This window comes from Nerophis ophidion, linkage group LG08, assembly GCF_033978795.1.
Source record: "Nerophis ophidion isolate RoL-2023_Sa linkage group LG08, RoL_Noph_v1.0, whole genome shotgun sequence".
Taxonomy (NCBI): domain Eukaryota; kingdom Metazoa; phylum Chordata; class Actinopteri; order Syngnathiformes; family Syngnathidae; genus Nerophis; species Nerophis ophidion.
Genome location: NC_084618.1, coordinates 75481385 through 75498181, shown reverse-complemented (window position 1 = coordinate 75498181; position 16797 = coordinate 75481385).

Here is a 16797-nt window from a genome sequence, read left to right as displayed (position 1 = left end):
GCCACATGCACTGAGTATTTGGAAGATGACAAATGTAGACAAAAAAGGGAAAATGGACGTATTTTGGCTTAAAAAGTCATGATAAAGATGAAGTTATAACACTGAAACGCCGCTCTACAAGAGGTGCTTCAAAACATGGCTCGCTAACTAGCGGCCAGCGGCCGTCCGCAGCCTACAGTGTTTTAGCTACGTCTAAATCACAAATCCTCGCCTCCATGGCGACAAATAAACTACATTTCTTACAAGTATCATCCCTGCAGGACGAGGAATAGCTAAACATGCCTCACTACACACCGTAGGATACAATAGCTCACCGGCGTCACCGCTAACAAAAGCTAGCGCTCCTCAATGTAAACAAAGGCCACTGTAATGATATCAAGTACAGGAGCGTATGTAATCATAACTACAATGAATACATCAATATTTTATATCGGCACAAAATCATTTTCTCTTTTCAAAATTAATTTCATATTTATAAACTCAGGAAATGAGAACTTTAATCATGACCAATGTATGATCCTGTAACTACTTGGTATCGGATCGATACCCAAATTTGTGGTATCATCTAAAAGTAATGTAAAGTATCGCACAACAGAAGAATAAGTGATTATTAAATTTTGACAGAAGTGTAGATAGAACATATTCCATCCATCCATTTTCTACCGCTTATTCCCTTTTGGGGGTCGCGGGGGGCGCTGGCGCCTATCTCAGCTACAATCGGGCGGAAGGCGGGGTACACCCTGGACAAGTCGCCACCTCATCGCAGTAGATACAACATATTAAAAGAAAAAATAATCAGATCCAGCCATCCATCCATTTTCTAGCGCTTGTCCCTTTAGGGGTTGCTGAAGCCTATCTCAGCTGCATTCGGGCGGAAGGCGGTGTACACCCTGGACAACATTCACACTCACATTCACACATTAGGGCCAATTTAGTGTTGCCAATCAACCTATCCACAGGTGTGTGTCTGTGGAGGTGGAAGGGAGCCGGAGTACCCGGAGGGAACCCTGCAAACTCCACACAGAAAGATCCCGAGCCCGGGATTGAACCCAGGACTGCTCAGGACCTTCGTATTGTGAGGCAGATGCACTAACCCGTGTTCCACTGTACTGCCCAAAATAAGCAGCTATTAACAGTAAATGAACAAGTGGAATAATAATTTTTACAGTTTGTCTCTCATAATTTTGACAAAATAATAAAATGATAAATGACAATATGTTACTGCATACGTCAGCAGACTAATTAGGAGCCTTTGTTTGCTTACTTACTACTAAAAGACAAGTTGTCCAATATGTTCACTATTTTATATAAGGACAACACTGTCCTTTGATGGCAATAAGAAACATATGTTTATTATGCCGTAATATTTGTTGTTAAAATAAAGTCAATAATGGCATTTTTTTGTGGTCCTTTATAAGTATCGAAATACAATTTGGTACCGGTACCAAAATATTGGTATCAGGACAACCCTACTTGGCAAGGACAGAAAGAACGTGCAAGGGAAGGTGGGAAAGTTGTGGCTAGTATAGCTACATGAGAATCAGCAAGGGCATTTCCGGGGCTATCATTTGAGAGAAGGCCTGCCAATTATATGGCAGCTTTGTGACAACGCGAAGTCGAACCCGCATTTCCTCGGCGGCTGGAGCTGCGTGCGCCTCTACTAATAGTGCGCCAAGAGAGGCCTCTGCTGACAGTGCGCTCAGACTCGCCCTCACTCGTGCTGAGTGCAGCACGCCCAAGCAGCAACAAGCCGGCAGTCTGTCAGGAATCAACACACCTGGATTTGATGAAAGTGAGCAGTATAAAAGCTAGCAGACCCGAGGAACCTTTGCCAGAACGTCGCTATCTTCTCAGTAAGCATTACATCTGGCATGCCCTCCCCTGCTCTTTGCTCTCTCCGAGTCTCCCTTGTGTTTTCCACAGTGACTCCCCTGTCTTCCGTGATCTTACCTTGCCTCTCGACATCCATCCGGATTCCTAACTGCCTTCCTCGATCCACGACCTCACTGCTCAGACCCAGATCACGCTGCCTCGCTCCTGTCCCCGACATCTTGCCTGCTCACGAACTGACTCTTCGCCTTGCCCCTTTGGATTCGACGAAGGATACAACCAACACTCATAGACAACAAACCCTGGTAACATTTACATTATTGATATTACACATAAATAAATGATAAATGGGTTGTACTTGTATTGCGCTTTTCTACCTTCAAGGTACTCAAAGCGCTTTGACACTACTTCCACATTTACCCATTCACACACACATTCACACACTGATGGAGGGAGCTGCCATGCAAGGCGCCAACCAGCACCCATCAGGAGCAAGGGTGAAGTGTCTTGCTCAGGACACAACGGACGTGACGAAGTTGGTACTAGGTGGGATTTGAACCAGGGACCCTCGGGTTGCGCACGGCCACTCTTCCACTGCGCCACGCCGTCCCACATAATCATCACTCATTCACTTAGAGTAGCATACACACGCCATGTAATCGTCAAAGGTTTAAATAAACCTTGTGAACCGCAGTTGTGCCCTGATTGTCGCCTCCTTCACTCCTCTGTACATAACAGGCTTGATGTCTGAAAGTGACCATGCTGGAACCAGCCCGGAAGAAAAATTTAAGGTGAGCCTGAAGTGTTAGGGAAAGTTTTAAAAGGAGAAGCCGTCATTCACAGCGCCGGACGCAGCATGCCCGCTGATGCAGCTAGACTGCTCGGACAACGCTGACTCTTCAACTTGGATTTTATTTGCTGGGAGGATTTCTACCTATCTTTTAACTGTGGAAATACTGGACTTTTTTGGAAAAAAGATGCCAGAGGGGATTTTTTTCGCCAGAACACCGAAACACAACAGGTCGCTGGAGGACCGCCTCACACTGATAGTTTGTGCTAATGCTAGCGGTGGATGCAACTTGTGGAAAGTGACGCTATGCTTGTTTACCTCTCCCAGACTGTTCACTAAATGTCACAAATATTCAAAGTCACAAGGTGAAATAATTTTCCTATTTTGTTTTTTTATTGTAGCAAAGTGTTTGGTAACATTTTGAAGTGCGCCAACTTGTGTGTACCAATATTTTGGTACCGGTACCAAAATGTATTCAGATACTTTGATATCTTTCTGAATAAAGGCGACAACAAAAAATGGCATTATTGATTTTATTTTAACAAAGGGTACATTAAATATATGTTTCTTATTGCAATCGAAGAACAATTTCCCCCTTAAATAAAATAGTGAACATACCAGACCAGTGGTTTTCAACCTTTTTTCAGTGATGTACCCTCTGTGAATTTTTTTTTAATTCAAGTACCCCCTAATCAGAGCAAAGCATTTTTGGTTGAAAAAAAGAGATAAAGAAGTAAAATACAGCACTATGTCATCAGTTTCTGATTTATTAAATTGTATAACAGTGCAAAATATTGCTCATTTGTAGTGGTCTTTCTTGAACTATTTGGGAAAAAATATATAAAAATAACTAAGAACTTGTTGAAAAGTACACAAGTGATTCAATTATAAATAACTATTTCTACACATAGAAGTAATCATCAACTTAAAGTGGCCTCTTTGGGGATTGTAATAGAGATCCATCTGGATTCATCAACTTAATTCTAAACATTTCTTCACAAAAAAAGAAATCTTTAACATCAATATTTATGGAACATGTCCACAAAAAATCTAGCTGTCAACACTGAATATTGCATTGTTGCATTTCTTTTCACAGTTTATGAACTTACATTCATATTTTGTTGAAGTATTATTCAATAAATATACTTATAAAGGATTTTTGAATTGTTGCTATTTTTAGAATATTTTTTAAAAATCTTACGTACCCCTTGGCATACCTTCAAGTACCCCCAGGGGTACGCGTACCCCCATTTGAGAACCACTGTACTAGACAACTTGTCTTTTAGGAGGAAGTAAAAGGTTGCTAATTAGTTTGCTCACATATGCAGTAACATATTGTGTAATTTATCATTCTATTATTTTGTCAAAATTATGAGGGACGAGCTTTAAAAATTAATTATCAATCCACTTGTTCATCCATCCATCCATCCATCCATCCATTTTCTCCCGCTTATTCCCTTTCGGGGTAGCGGGGGGCGCTGGCGCCTATCTCAGCTACAATCGGGTGGAAGGCGGGGTACACCCTGGACAAGTCGCCACCTCATCGCAGGGCCAACACAGATAGACAGACAACATTCACACACTAGGGCCAATTTAGTGTTGCCAATCAACCTATCCCCAGGTGCATGTCTTTGGAAGTGGGAGGAAGCCGGAGGGAACCCACGCATTCACGGGGAGAACATGCAAACTCCACACAGAAAGATCCTCAGCCTGGAATTGAACCCAGGACTGCAGGACCTTCGTATTGGGAGGCAGACGCACTAACCCCTCTGCCACCAGTTCATTTACTGTTAATATCTGCTTATTTTCCGTTGCAACATGTTCTATCTAGACTTCTGTTAAAATGTAACAATCACTTATTCTTCTGCTGTTTGGATACTTTACATTAGTTTTGGATGATACCACAAATTTATGTCTCGATCCGATACCAAGAGTAACAAGTAGTAATAAATACGTCCTCATGTGTCCAGGGACATATTTCCTGAGTTTATAAACATAATATGAATTCAAAAAAAAGATGTTGTGATGATAAAAAAAATATCGATGTAATCATAGTAGTATCAACAAGATACGCTATTGTACTTGGTATCATTACGTTGGATGTCAGGTGTAGATCGACTCATGGCCTTTTTTTTTTACATTCAGGCGCGCTAGAGTTTACTAGCGGTGATGCCGGTGAGCTATTGTATCCTCCTACTGCATGGGTTTTAAACTCTGGCCCGCCGTGTAATTTAATTTGGCCCTTGAGGCAATATCAATTTAGCATTAGAACTGGCCCGCCGGTGTTATACAGCGTTGGTGCCGCTGTTACACCGCATTCACCGCTAATACTCATACTTGCCAACCCTCCTAATTTTCCCGGTAGACTCCTGGAGTTCAGTGCCCCTCCCGAAAATCTCCCGGGGCAACCATTCTCCCGAATTTCTACCGATATTCACCTGGACAACTATATTGGGGGCGTGCAGTTAAGGCACTGCCTTTAGTGTTCTCTACAACCTGTCGTCACGTCCGCTTTTCCTCCATACTAACAGCGTGTCACATAATATTTGTGGCTTTTACACACACACACACACACACACAAAAGTGAATGCAAGGCATACTTTGTCAACAGCCATACAGGTCACACTGAGGGTGGCCGTATAAACAACTTTAGCACTGTTACAAATATGCGCCACAATGTGAACCCACACCAAACAAGAATGATAAACACATTTCGGGTGAACATCCGCACTGTAAAACAACAGAACAAATACCCAGAACCCCTTGCAGCACTAACTCTTCCGGAAAACTTCCAGCAAACTGACCAATAATTAACATTTTATTCATGCATTTTCTCTTGCTACTTCAAGGCTTCAATGTTTGGTTTTTCATTGTTATTTTATTTTCAAATGTATTATTAGCCTGTGGAAAAAAAAATTATATTTACCTCAGAATATTTTAAATAGAAAAAAAGGCATAACATTTTTATTTAGATTTTATTTGGTATGCCATTGATATTTTCTTAATTATTATTATCATTATTATTTGAAACTGGATTTTGCATGTCACTAAACTTATATAAGCCTTGCTTGTTCAATATTTAATGCAAAACTTGTTTGGGTCCCTATTAAAAGGTTAATTTGTTCAACCTTGGCCCGCGGCTTTGTTCCGTTTAAAATTTTGGCCCACTCTTTGAGTTTGACACCCCTGTCCTATGGTGTGTAGTGAAGCATGTTTAGCTATTCCTGGTCCTGCAGGGATGATACTTGTAAGAAATACACTTTATTCGTCCCCATGGAGGCGAGGATTAGTGATTTAGAAGTAGCTAAAACACTGCCTACTGCAAATGGATGTTCGCTGCTAGTTAGCAAGCATGTCTTAAAGCACCTTTTCCTGAGGGCGTTAGTGTCATACATCCAACTTTGTCGTCAGTTTTTAGGCCAAAATGCGTCCATTCTCCCTTTTCTGGCTACAACACTTTGTCTGCTTGTAAGTACTCTGTGATTGTGCGCTGCCGAATATGCTCCTCTGCTCATAAAACCAGCAATGACACAACCTGATGACGACGGGGGGGCCGGGGGGCTGGCAGACCGGTACTTTTCAGAAGCGATATAGTACCGAATATCACCGACGTGATGTTATGCCCAGGAATCGGTACTTTTCAAACAGAGTATAGTACAGTTTTGATTCATTTGTACAACGATACTATACTAGTACCAGTATACCGTACAATAGAGATGCGCGGATAGGCAATTATATCATCCGCAACCACATCACCAAAGTCGTCATCCACCAACCGTCCACCCGAACCAACATTTAATCAGAATTGCAACCGCCCGCCACCCGCCCACTGAAATACATCAGAGGTCGGCCAACTTTACCACTTACAGAGCTATTTAAACCTGTTTCACAGAGTAATGAAGACAATTGAAGCCACTAACGTTCTCGCGAATATCCAATTGGCGTTCATCCTGATGACAAGAATATGGGCGTTCTGTGAAGCCATTGCCTTTGACACCTTCAACATGTACAACAAATACCCAGAATCCTTTGTATCCGTGATATTACCCTGAATATATTTTACACCCCCGCGCCCCCAACCCCGCCCACCTTACCGACGCACGGAGAGGGGGGGGGATACAAAGGATGCTGGGTATTTGTTGTGTTGCGTTTATGTTGTGTTACTGGGAGGATGTTCTCCCGAAATGTGTTTGTCAATCTTGTTTGGTGTGGCTTCACAGCGTGGCGCATATTACTAAGAGTGTTAAAATTGTTTATATCACAACCATTAGTGTACTCTGTGTCACCCAGTATGCCTTGCAGTCATGTTGCCGCGGAAGCCACACACAACATGATGCTGGACTGACAAGCAGATCATACATGTTGTGGAAGGCGACAAAGTTAATGGCTTCATAGAACGCCCTAATACTTATTATCTGGGTGACTGCCGGCAGTCATTCTAGAGAATATTAGTATCTCCTATTGTCTTCTTCGCTTTGTGACACGGGTCTTAAATGGCTCTTTGAATGGCAAAGGATACCGATCCCAGAACGATGTATATCAAATATTTCCGGATGGTTCAACCGCCACCCGCCCGAATCTAATTAAAATCTATTTTTTCGTCATGTCACCCGCCCGACCCGCGGTTTATCCGTGGACTCCGCGGATGAGACCGCAAACCGCGCATCTCTACCGTACAACCCTAATATATACATATCAAACTAACATAAGGGGCTCAACAATTTTTATCCAAACAAAAGCAAGCTTGACTGTCAACGCACGCGTACAGACAAAAGTTCCTATGCCTATGGTATTCTCCAAAACGTTAACAACGATGTTGCGACGATAAATCCCTTTTACCTTGTGTCGGCGTCCGCAAACATTTGTTGCATTTTTTTAACACTCTGGGAGTTTCAGAGTGGCTTAACCTTCTAATCACCGCTCGTGTCAGCACAAACTAGCAATGTGAGGTGGGCTTGTGCTCCTGACTGGTCCTCTTTTTAAACTTTTCGAACCACCCACCGCTCGCTTTATATATTTCTTCTTCCGTGCTGTGGTCTGTACAGGAAATTATGTCGTCAAAATGTCAGCGCCCTAAGGCTTCCAGGGGCAGGCAAAATGAATGAATGAATAAAACATTTGTACACCAAGACATGGTTTGCACACAAACACCTATTTGACGCAATGTAAAGGTCCGTAAACTGAAAAGGTCACAAATAGAGACGTTCGTAAATCGAAGTTCCACTGCTATTGGCCACACTGACCCTCTTGCCAATGATTATGAAACGTTGAGGATAGTTTTAAAATGCGTATGCTAACATGTGTTTAACATGCTAACATGAATTAGCAAATAGCTAAAATTATGCACGAAGCAACTTATAACCTGCTACTCAAGAATATACAACAATTCTTCTTAACAAGAGGAGAAAAATAATCTTAAAGAGAAATGTAATTTAAAACATTAGTACACACGTACAACACTTAAAACCAGGGGTCCCCAAACTTTTTGACCCGGGGGCCGCGTTGTGTTAAAATAATATATATATATATATATATATTAGGGGTGTAACGGTACGTGTATTTGTATTGAACCGTTTCGGTACGGGGGTTTCGGTTCGGTGCGAGGGTGTATCGAACGAGTTTGTAACCTAAAGTCTTAACAAGCTGCTCTGCTTTCTGCCTCTGTCCGAGCAGTGAGCCCCTAGCATTGTCCTGCCCACACAACCATCTGATTGGTTACATACAAAGCCAATCAGCAGTGCGTATTCAGAGCGATATAACAGCCAATGGGCAGTGCGTATTCAGAAAGTATGGAGTCAGTGCTCCGGCGTCGAGATGAGCATATATGTGTTTAGCAGGTGACCAGTGGACATCGTACACTCCCCAAATTATACTAAACACTTCCCTGTCACAACTATTACAAACATCACTATGAGCCCGTTGACCTTCTAGAAACTTAAACTGCAGCTCAGCTCGCTCATAGTTCTGGCTTGAGGTGAAGGCTGATTAGCTTTTAGCTGTGCGTGCGTGTGTGTGTGTGTGTGTGTGGGGGTGTGTGTGTGTGTATAATAAAAGTCAACTACAGGCTTCCCAAATGCTGTAATAAATTAAGCATGATGAGTTGACTTGAAACTGTTTAATGTTGCACTTTTTATATGTAGAAGAAAGATTTTGTCATTTTATTTAATCAAAGCAACAACTTGAGGCAGTTTAATGTGGATTAACGTGGGTAGAATTATCATAGTGTTCCCAATGTTAAAAGGATAAAGCCATTGTTTACAAATTTGGTAAATAAATAACCAAAAAATGTATATTTTGTTGTTCATTTACTGTACCGAAAATGAACCGAACCGTGACCTCTAAACCGAGGTACGTACTGAACCGAAATGTTTGTGTACCGTTACACCCCTAATATATATATATATATATATATATATATATATACATATATATCTCACGTCATCGATTGGAAAATGCATGTTTAGACAATGTGATTTGCCTGAGCGGCTAGGAGACTCAGAGTAACAAGCGGTAGAAAATGGATTAGAAAGGACAGATTTTAAAAGTAAAAATAAAAACTTTTTTTATTAATATTTTTTTTAAACTTGGGACTTCCCGCGGGGCAGATCTCGAACGCTGGCTTGACAGATCTGGCCCGCGGACTGTAGTTTGGGGACACCTGCTTAAGACCTTCAGTATATTAGTATGTGGAATTAAATGATGGAACGGATAAAGCAAAGAAATCAAACAATGTACTAATGTGATCCATTTCAAGAAACTCTTCAAACTAAGTGTTTACAAAGTACAAAGAAAAAGAACCATGATAAACATTCTGAATGTATTTAATACATCCATTCATTTTCAAGATAATCTTACCCATCTCACCATATGAAATATAACTTACTTCGCCAATTATTATTCATTTATTTATTTTTAATTGTCTTACTTATGGAGTATATTGAATAAATTGAGAACAGGAAGTGAACAAAAGCTTTAGCAACTGCTATGTAAACAAAAGGGGGTAGGACTAAATGAGCGCTGCTTCTTCCGACTCCTTTTCGAACATGTTGAATAGAGAAACCGGAAATTATGATGTATCATGTTGCATGCATGCATGTTCTAAATGAACTCAAAGCATTTTGAGCACAAGTAATATGGGGCACCACAAATGTCATTTACAGACAATAAGCCACAATTCCACACCTAATCAAAGCAAAGAGTCCCAATAAACACTGCAGTGGCCATCTGTGTTAGACAACTCAATAGCTAGAGGACAAAGAACCAAAAGCCCATCACTTAATGCTCTTATCAGAGTGATTTAAGGCACTAGGTGATGTTAAATAACTGTAAATCCTTATCTGTGACTTTGTGGGTGGTTTATGGCACCTTTAGCTGCAGTTCAGAGACGGAATGTCCATACCTTCTGCCGGATGTGCAATTTATGGCTTTATTACTCTTTGTCTAAAAAGAGAAGAGTAACATAATTGAAAGGAAGGCGAACTGGGGACTCATCGGCGGAGAGACCCATCACACAGACATTTTTATAGCTCTAGGCCGCTTTGTGTTTTGGAGAGGTTTTGCGGGGAGCTTTTTTTATGAAAAAAAAAAAAAAGAAGGTCTAGATGCAATTTTCTGATTTGTCTGCAAACAGTGGGGTTAGCATTCACGCTAGCCTACACGAGCGTAGAGGTCACCGAGCGGGCTCCGGCGGTAAGAAGTCATGAGTTTGCACTCACACTGTTACGGGCCAACTCATATTTTCTGCCCCCACACCCATAGTGACAACAAGCCTATTGTTCTCCTTGATAAGGCTTCAGTGTGCACAGTAATGGGAATTAAGAAGGGCATAAGTCACGGAGAAATTGGGTGACAGCAGATCAATAGATAGTGGCGAAGCCTCGGGGACCATTAGTGAAGAGGAGACCCTTTGTTTGCTCGCTGGCGAGGAGAGTTAGCAGACGTTCGCCTCTGAATTAACTGTCCAAACTAAGAATACATTGAGCTCCTAAGACAATTCGTCAGGGCTTGACCCGTGTGCTTGTGAATACACTCCGAAGTCACCCTGAGGTCACGGCAGTCGCCGTCTTTTTTGATCTATACAAATAATCCAACAACGCAATGCAGCAATTTTGACTAGCTAGATCAGTGGTTCTTAACCTTGTTGGAGGTACTGAACCCCACCGGTTTCATATGCACATTCACCGAACCTTTCTTTAGTGAAAAAAAAACAAACATACATTTTCATATTCAAGACAAAGTTATATCTTTTTTTACTGGTGCACAAAATGATCCATGCATGAACATTACCTTTGTTCAAAGAACAAAACCAACACAGTGTATGAACTCACAAATGACACACCTAAAAATCAGTGTGTTGCCGTATCCATAATACGCCTATAGGGAGATGTTTTATTTGCACCATGAGTAAGCTGTATCTTGACTTCCGCGGCGGAGGCTCCACCGAACCCGTAAGGTTCGATCGAACCCAGGTTAAGAACCACTGAGCTAGATAGCTTTATTAAATATGTAGAAATGTGTAGAAATATGGGGAAACTACAAATGTGTGCTTCATTCACTAACTGTGTTACAAAAAAGATATATTACCATAATACATAATGTTGGATATAGAGAACATACAGTTTATTTATTAAATCACAATTATTGAAATTCAACGATTTGGTGCATTTGCAAAGAGCTAAAATGATGAACAAAGCAAACTATAACCTGCTACCCAAGAATGTACAACAATTCTTCTCAACAAAAGAGGAAATTTAAACACTCAAATTTAAACACTTAAAACCTTTAGCATATCCATCCATCCATCCATTTTCTACCGCTTGTCCCGTTCAGGGTCGCGGGGGTGCTGGAGCCTATCTCAGCTGCATTCGGGCAAAAGGCGGGGGTACACCCTGGACAAGTCGCCACCTCATCGCAGGGCCAACACAGATAGACAGACAACATTCACACTCACATTCATACACTAGGGCCAATTTAGTGTTGCCAATCAACCTATCCCCAGGTGCATGTCTTTGGAAGTGGGAGGAAGCCGGAGTACCCGGAGGGAACCCACGTAGTCACGGGGAGAACATGCAGACTCCACACAGAAAGATCCCGAGCACAGAATCGAACCCAGGAACTTCGTATTGTGAGGCAGACGCACTAAGCCCCCTTTAACCGTGCTGCCCTCTTTTAGCATATCCATATGTGGAATTAAATTATGGAATGGATTAACCAAAGAAATCAAACAAAGCACCAATATGATTAATTTTAAGAAACTGTTCAAACGACAAGTGTTCACAAAGTACACAGAACAATAATTATGGTGACAAAGATTATTTATGTATTTAATATTTGTTTACTTACTAAAGTATATTATTTATTTATTATTCATTTGTTCACTGTTCTGTTACAGAGAACAAGGAAATTTTATATAATTGCTAAGGTGTGAAAAGGGGTAGGATTAAATAAGCTCTGCTTCTTCCTAATCTTTTTCGGACGTGCTGTAATAAAACAACTGGAAATGTGTGATGAGTTACATTGTGTCGTATGCATGTTCCGAATAAAGTGAAACTGAACTGAAATTACATTGTGAAATATCCATCCATCCATTTTCTACCGCTTATTCCCTTTCGGGGTCGCGGGGGGCGCTGGCGCCTATCTCAGCTACAATCGGGCGGAAGGCGGGGTACACCCTGGACAAGTCGCCACCTCATCGCAGGGCCAACACAGATAGACAGACAACATTCACACTCACATTCACACACTAGGGCCAATTTAGTGTTGCCAATCAACCTATCCCCAGGTGCATGTCTTTGGAAGTGGGAGGAAGCCGGAGTACCCGGAGGGAACCCACGCATTCACGGGGAGAACATGCAAACTCCACACAGAAAGATCCCGAGCCTGGATTTGAACCCAGGACTGCAGGACCTTTGTATTGTGAGGCAGACGCACTAACCCCTCTGCCACCGTGAAGCCATTGTGAAATAATTCAAACATATTTGTGATTTTCCAGTTGCAAAAAACTTACTGCACTGTCCCGAATATAATACAACCTTTACTTTTTCGAAAATGGGATACATTTCATTATTTCATCCTCTGCTTCATTGATCACTGATAAAATGATATCAATATATATAGTGAAAGACGTGTAATCAATAACAATAAATAATGCGTTCGATAGAAATATTTTTTGGGCCAGAAGAAACCGAAAGATGCGAAGCAAGGTTGGTTGCATGAATAAAAGCCCTTGCGCTGTGGTAACCTAGCAAAACAGGAAGTGATCACTGAGCAAAGGGAGGGGCAAGCGAACAGCCTATCATGTAACAGTAAGTTTGGGTGTGCTATCTTGCTGTCTCACTGTTGATTCTCTGCATGGAATGAGAAGAAAAATTTAAAAATGAGAGCTGCAAATAAACAGGAAGCCACCTCGACAGTATGGCTTTTTGTAGTTCTTTTCAAACGGACCGAAGTCCTCAGATGCACTCCCCTCTTTTCTTTTCAACCCTCGTCCGTTCCCTATTCGGGTATATGGAAACAAAAAAGTTAAGAACTAAAGTGCAGCACTGTATGAATAAAAACAATAACAAAATATAACAAGTGTGCTACTTAAAAATTATAATTTTGTTCATCCAACCATGCATTCATTTTCTACAGCGTGTCTCTACTGCTCATAATTGTTTTCTATAAAAAAACAGATCAAATAAATGTAACACAGCCGTAACTTCCTGGCAATAAATTGATTAACGTGGACCCCGACTTAAACAAGTTGAAAAACTTTTTCGGGTGTTAGCATTTAGTGGTCAATTGTACGGAATATGTACTGTACTGTGCAATCTACTAATAAAAGTTTCAATCAATCAATCAATCAATAAACCTGCAGAAAATAGTTCTTCAAGTTTCTCTTTGTTTACACATTTTATTTAGCATTTCTCACCTATTCCTTATTTTTGCACTTTATTTTAAGGTTATTGTTTAGTCTTCAATGTGATTTTAGAATTTTGTTTACATTGAGTGTTTTTCATGGTTGTGTTGGTATTTTCTTTCCTTTCCACCCTGATAGCTGAGGGGCTTATAATAACAGCCCCAAAGCATGATGTTTCCACCTCCATGCTTCACAGTAGGTATGGTGTTCTTCTTCCTCCAAACACGACGAGTTGAGTTTATACCAAAAAGTTTTATTTTGTTTTTATTTGACCACATGACATTCTCCCAATCCTCTGCTGTATCATCCATGTATCCATTTTGGTATAAACTCAACTCGTCGTGTTTGAAAGAAGAAGAATACTGAGTTGCATCCCAAGAACACCACACCTACTGTGAAGCATGGAGGTGGAAACATCATGCTTTGGGGCTGTTTTTCTGCAAAGGGGACAGGACGATTGATCCGTGTTAAGGAAAGAATGAATGGGGCCATGTATCGTGAGATTTTGAGCCAAAACCTCCTTCCATCAGTGAGAGCTTCGAATGGTTGACCAAATACTTATTTTCCACCGTAATTTACAAATAAATTATTTAAAATTCCTACAATCTGAATTCCTAGAATTTTTTTCACATTCTTTCTCTCACAGTTGAAGTGTACCTATGATGAAAATTACAGACCTCTGTCATCATTTTAAGTGGGAGAACTTGCACAATCGGTGGCTGACTAAATACTTTTTTGCCCTACTGTATATATATACATATATATATATATATATATATATACACACACATGTATTTTTTCCCTATTAATCTTCATATGTCTTACTTGCATTTTATTCTTTATCTCTACACATGGTTGTTACTATCTTACAAGTTGTATTATTTTCATTTTCCAACTTTCCTTAGATGAGCCATCTGCCTCAGGGGTTATCGGCCGTGCTTGTGGGGGCGCTTTTGTGTCAGCGTCCTGGTGGCCATGGTCTGATGACCCCCTGGTGCAGATGACTCCTGTGATAGTGTTTACTCACATGTCTCCTCTGTACTCAGCCATGCAATCATTCGTCCTTATAGTTGCACATGTGTGTGTGTGTGTGTGTGTGTGTGTGTGTTTATGTTTGTAATCTGTGCGTACAAATGTGATAATGGGGGGTATGGGTCACCGGGGTATTGTTTTTGACTTTGTAAAGCACTTTGCATTGCATTTCTTTTATGTATGAAAAGCGCTTTATAAATAAAGTTTGATTCCATTTGAAACAATACATGCAAACTATCCAAAGGCTGCACAGAAATGCATAAAATAAGGACTTTATTGGACAGATTGTGACATATTAATGAAATTGACATTTAGCAGCAGAGATTTCATGAAAAGCTTTTATAAAATGTACGTTTAGAGAGCACCTCTGCCACGTCCGCAGCTGTGAGTGAAAAACGGACCAACGACACATGCGGGCGTTGAAATTACAGCTAAATACTTTTTTAGAAGAAATACCATCTTTTATTCGGGTCACTACAATAATTCCTTCACATACAGGAACGGAGTGCTCTTTTTCCATTAATTATATAACTTCTTATTTGCATACTGTGGCTTGTGACTTCTGTGGGAAACGAGCAGAAGACGACGGAAGATGCCCCGCAGCGTTAGGTCGGGCCCGAGGGGTTGGAAATGCATTAGCACTAATCTTTACGGCGCTCTAAATGATTAGCCACAACATGTGACAACTCCGATAAAAGATCACCCTCCTGTTAAGTTCTTCGGGCAAATGCATATTGCGGCCGTCGCGTCGAGACATTCCCACTTAAACGCACGGATAATTTGTTGTTGTGTTGAATTATTCCTGCCCCCGTACACCCAGAGCTTGGCCGAGTGAGCAATGTGCCGATGACGACGTCAAGATATTAATTAGTTCATCTCCATGCATTTTCACTATTAATACATTCTAAGGCAATGGGTTGTGATTAATGATAAATTATGTAAAAGGTTGACATAAATAATTTATGTCAATGCATTTTATTACCTAAATGGGAAGCAATGCATATCACGTAGACGGGGATTTACACACTCAAGAATATTTAGCGACTAATGGCAGGGAACACGTCACCTTCATAAATAACTCACAACAGATGTCATTTTTTTAAAAGTTGTAGCCACAATGCAGGTATTTGAACTTTTCTGGTGTCAGATTTAAACATCGACTAATGAATACTAGACAGGAAATGTCAAATTGCTTCTTTTTTTTAATCTGACTGAATCAGCCTCATGCAAATGGATTCTACAAGGCATTCCTCGATAACCTGCTACTGATGCACCCAAAAATGGACATTTTCAAAATATGATCCTGAAGTTCATCCCGCTCTCTCGTTCGACCCCTTGCTATACTCCAGGGGTAGGGAACCTATGGCTCTAGAGCAGGGGTGCCCACACTTTTTTCTGCAGGCGGGCTACTTTTCAATTGACCAACTCGAGGGGATCTACCTCATTTATATATATCATTTATATTTATTTATTTATGAAAGAGACATTTTTGTAAACAAGTTAAATGTGTTTAATGATAATACAAGCATGTGTAACACATATAGATGTCTTTCTTTCACGAAGACAAGAATATAAGTTGGTGTATTACCTGATTCTGATGACTTGCATTGATTGGAATCAGACAGTAATGATGATAACGCCCACATTTTAAAATGGAGGAGAAAAAAAGTTGTCCTTTCTGTACAATACCACATGAAAGTGGTTGGTTTTTGGCATCTAATTCATCCAGCTTCCATACACTTTACAAGAAAAACATTGGCGGCAAATTCCGTAGCTTGCTTGATTGACATTCACGGCACCCGAGGGTCTTGTGAGATGACGCTGGCTGCTGCCAGTTCATTATTATGAAAAAATGACAGAGAGGAAGGCGAGAAACACTTTTTATTTCAACACACTTTCGTCTGTCGTCCCTTCCGTCAAAACTCTAAAGGCCGACTGCACATTTCCTATCTTCACAATAAAAGCCCTGCTTCATGCTGCCTGCGCTAACAAAATAAGAGTCACTTGTGCACGCCAGCTTTCTGAGGGATCGCTTGTGCACGCCAGTTTTCCGAGACTCTGTATTTAGTTAGCGCAGGCAGCATGAAGCAGGGCTTTTATTGTGAAGATAGGAAATGTGCAGTCGGCCTTTAGAGTTTTGACGGAAGGTACAGCATGAGAGTCTGTTGAAATAAAAAGTGTTTCTCGCCTTCCTCTCGGTCATATTTTAATAATAATGATCCTGCAGCAGCCAGCGTCGTCTCAC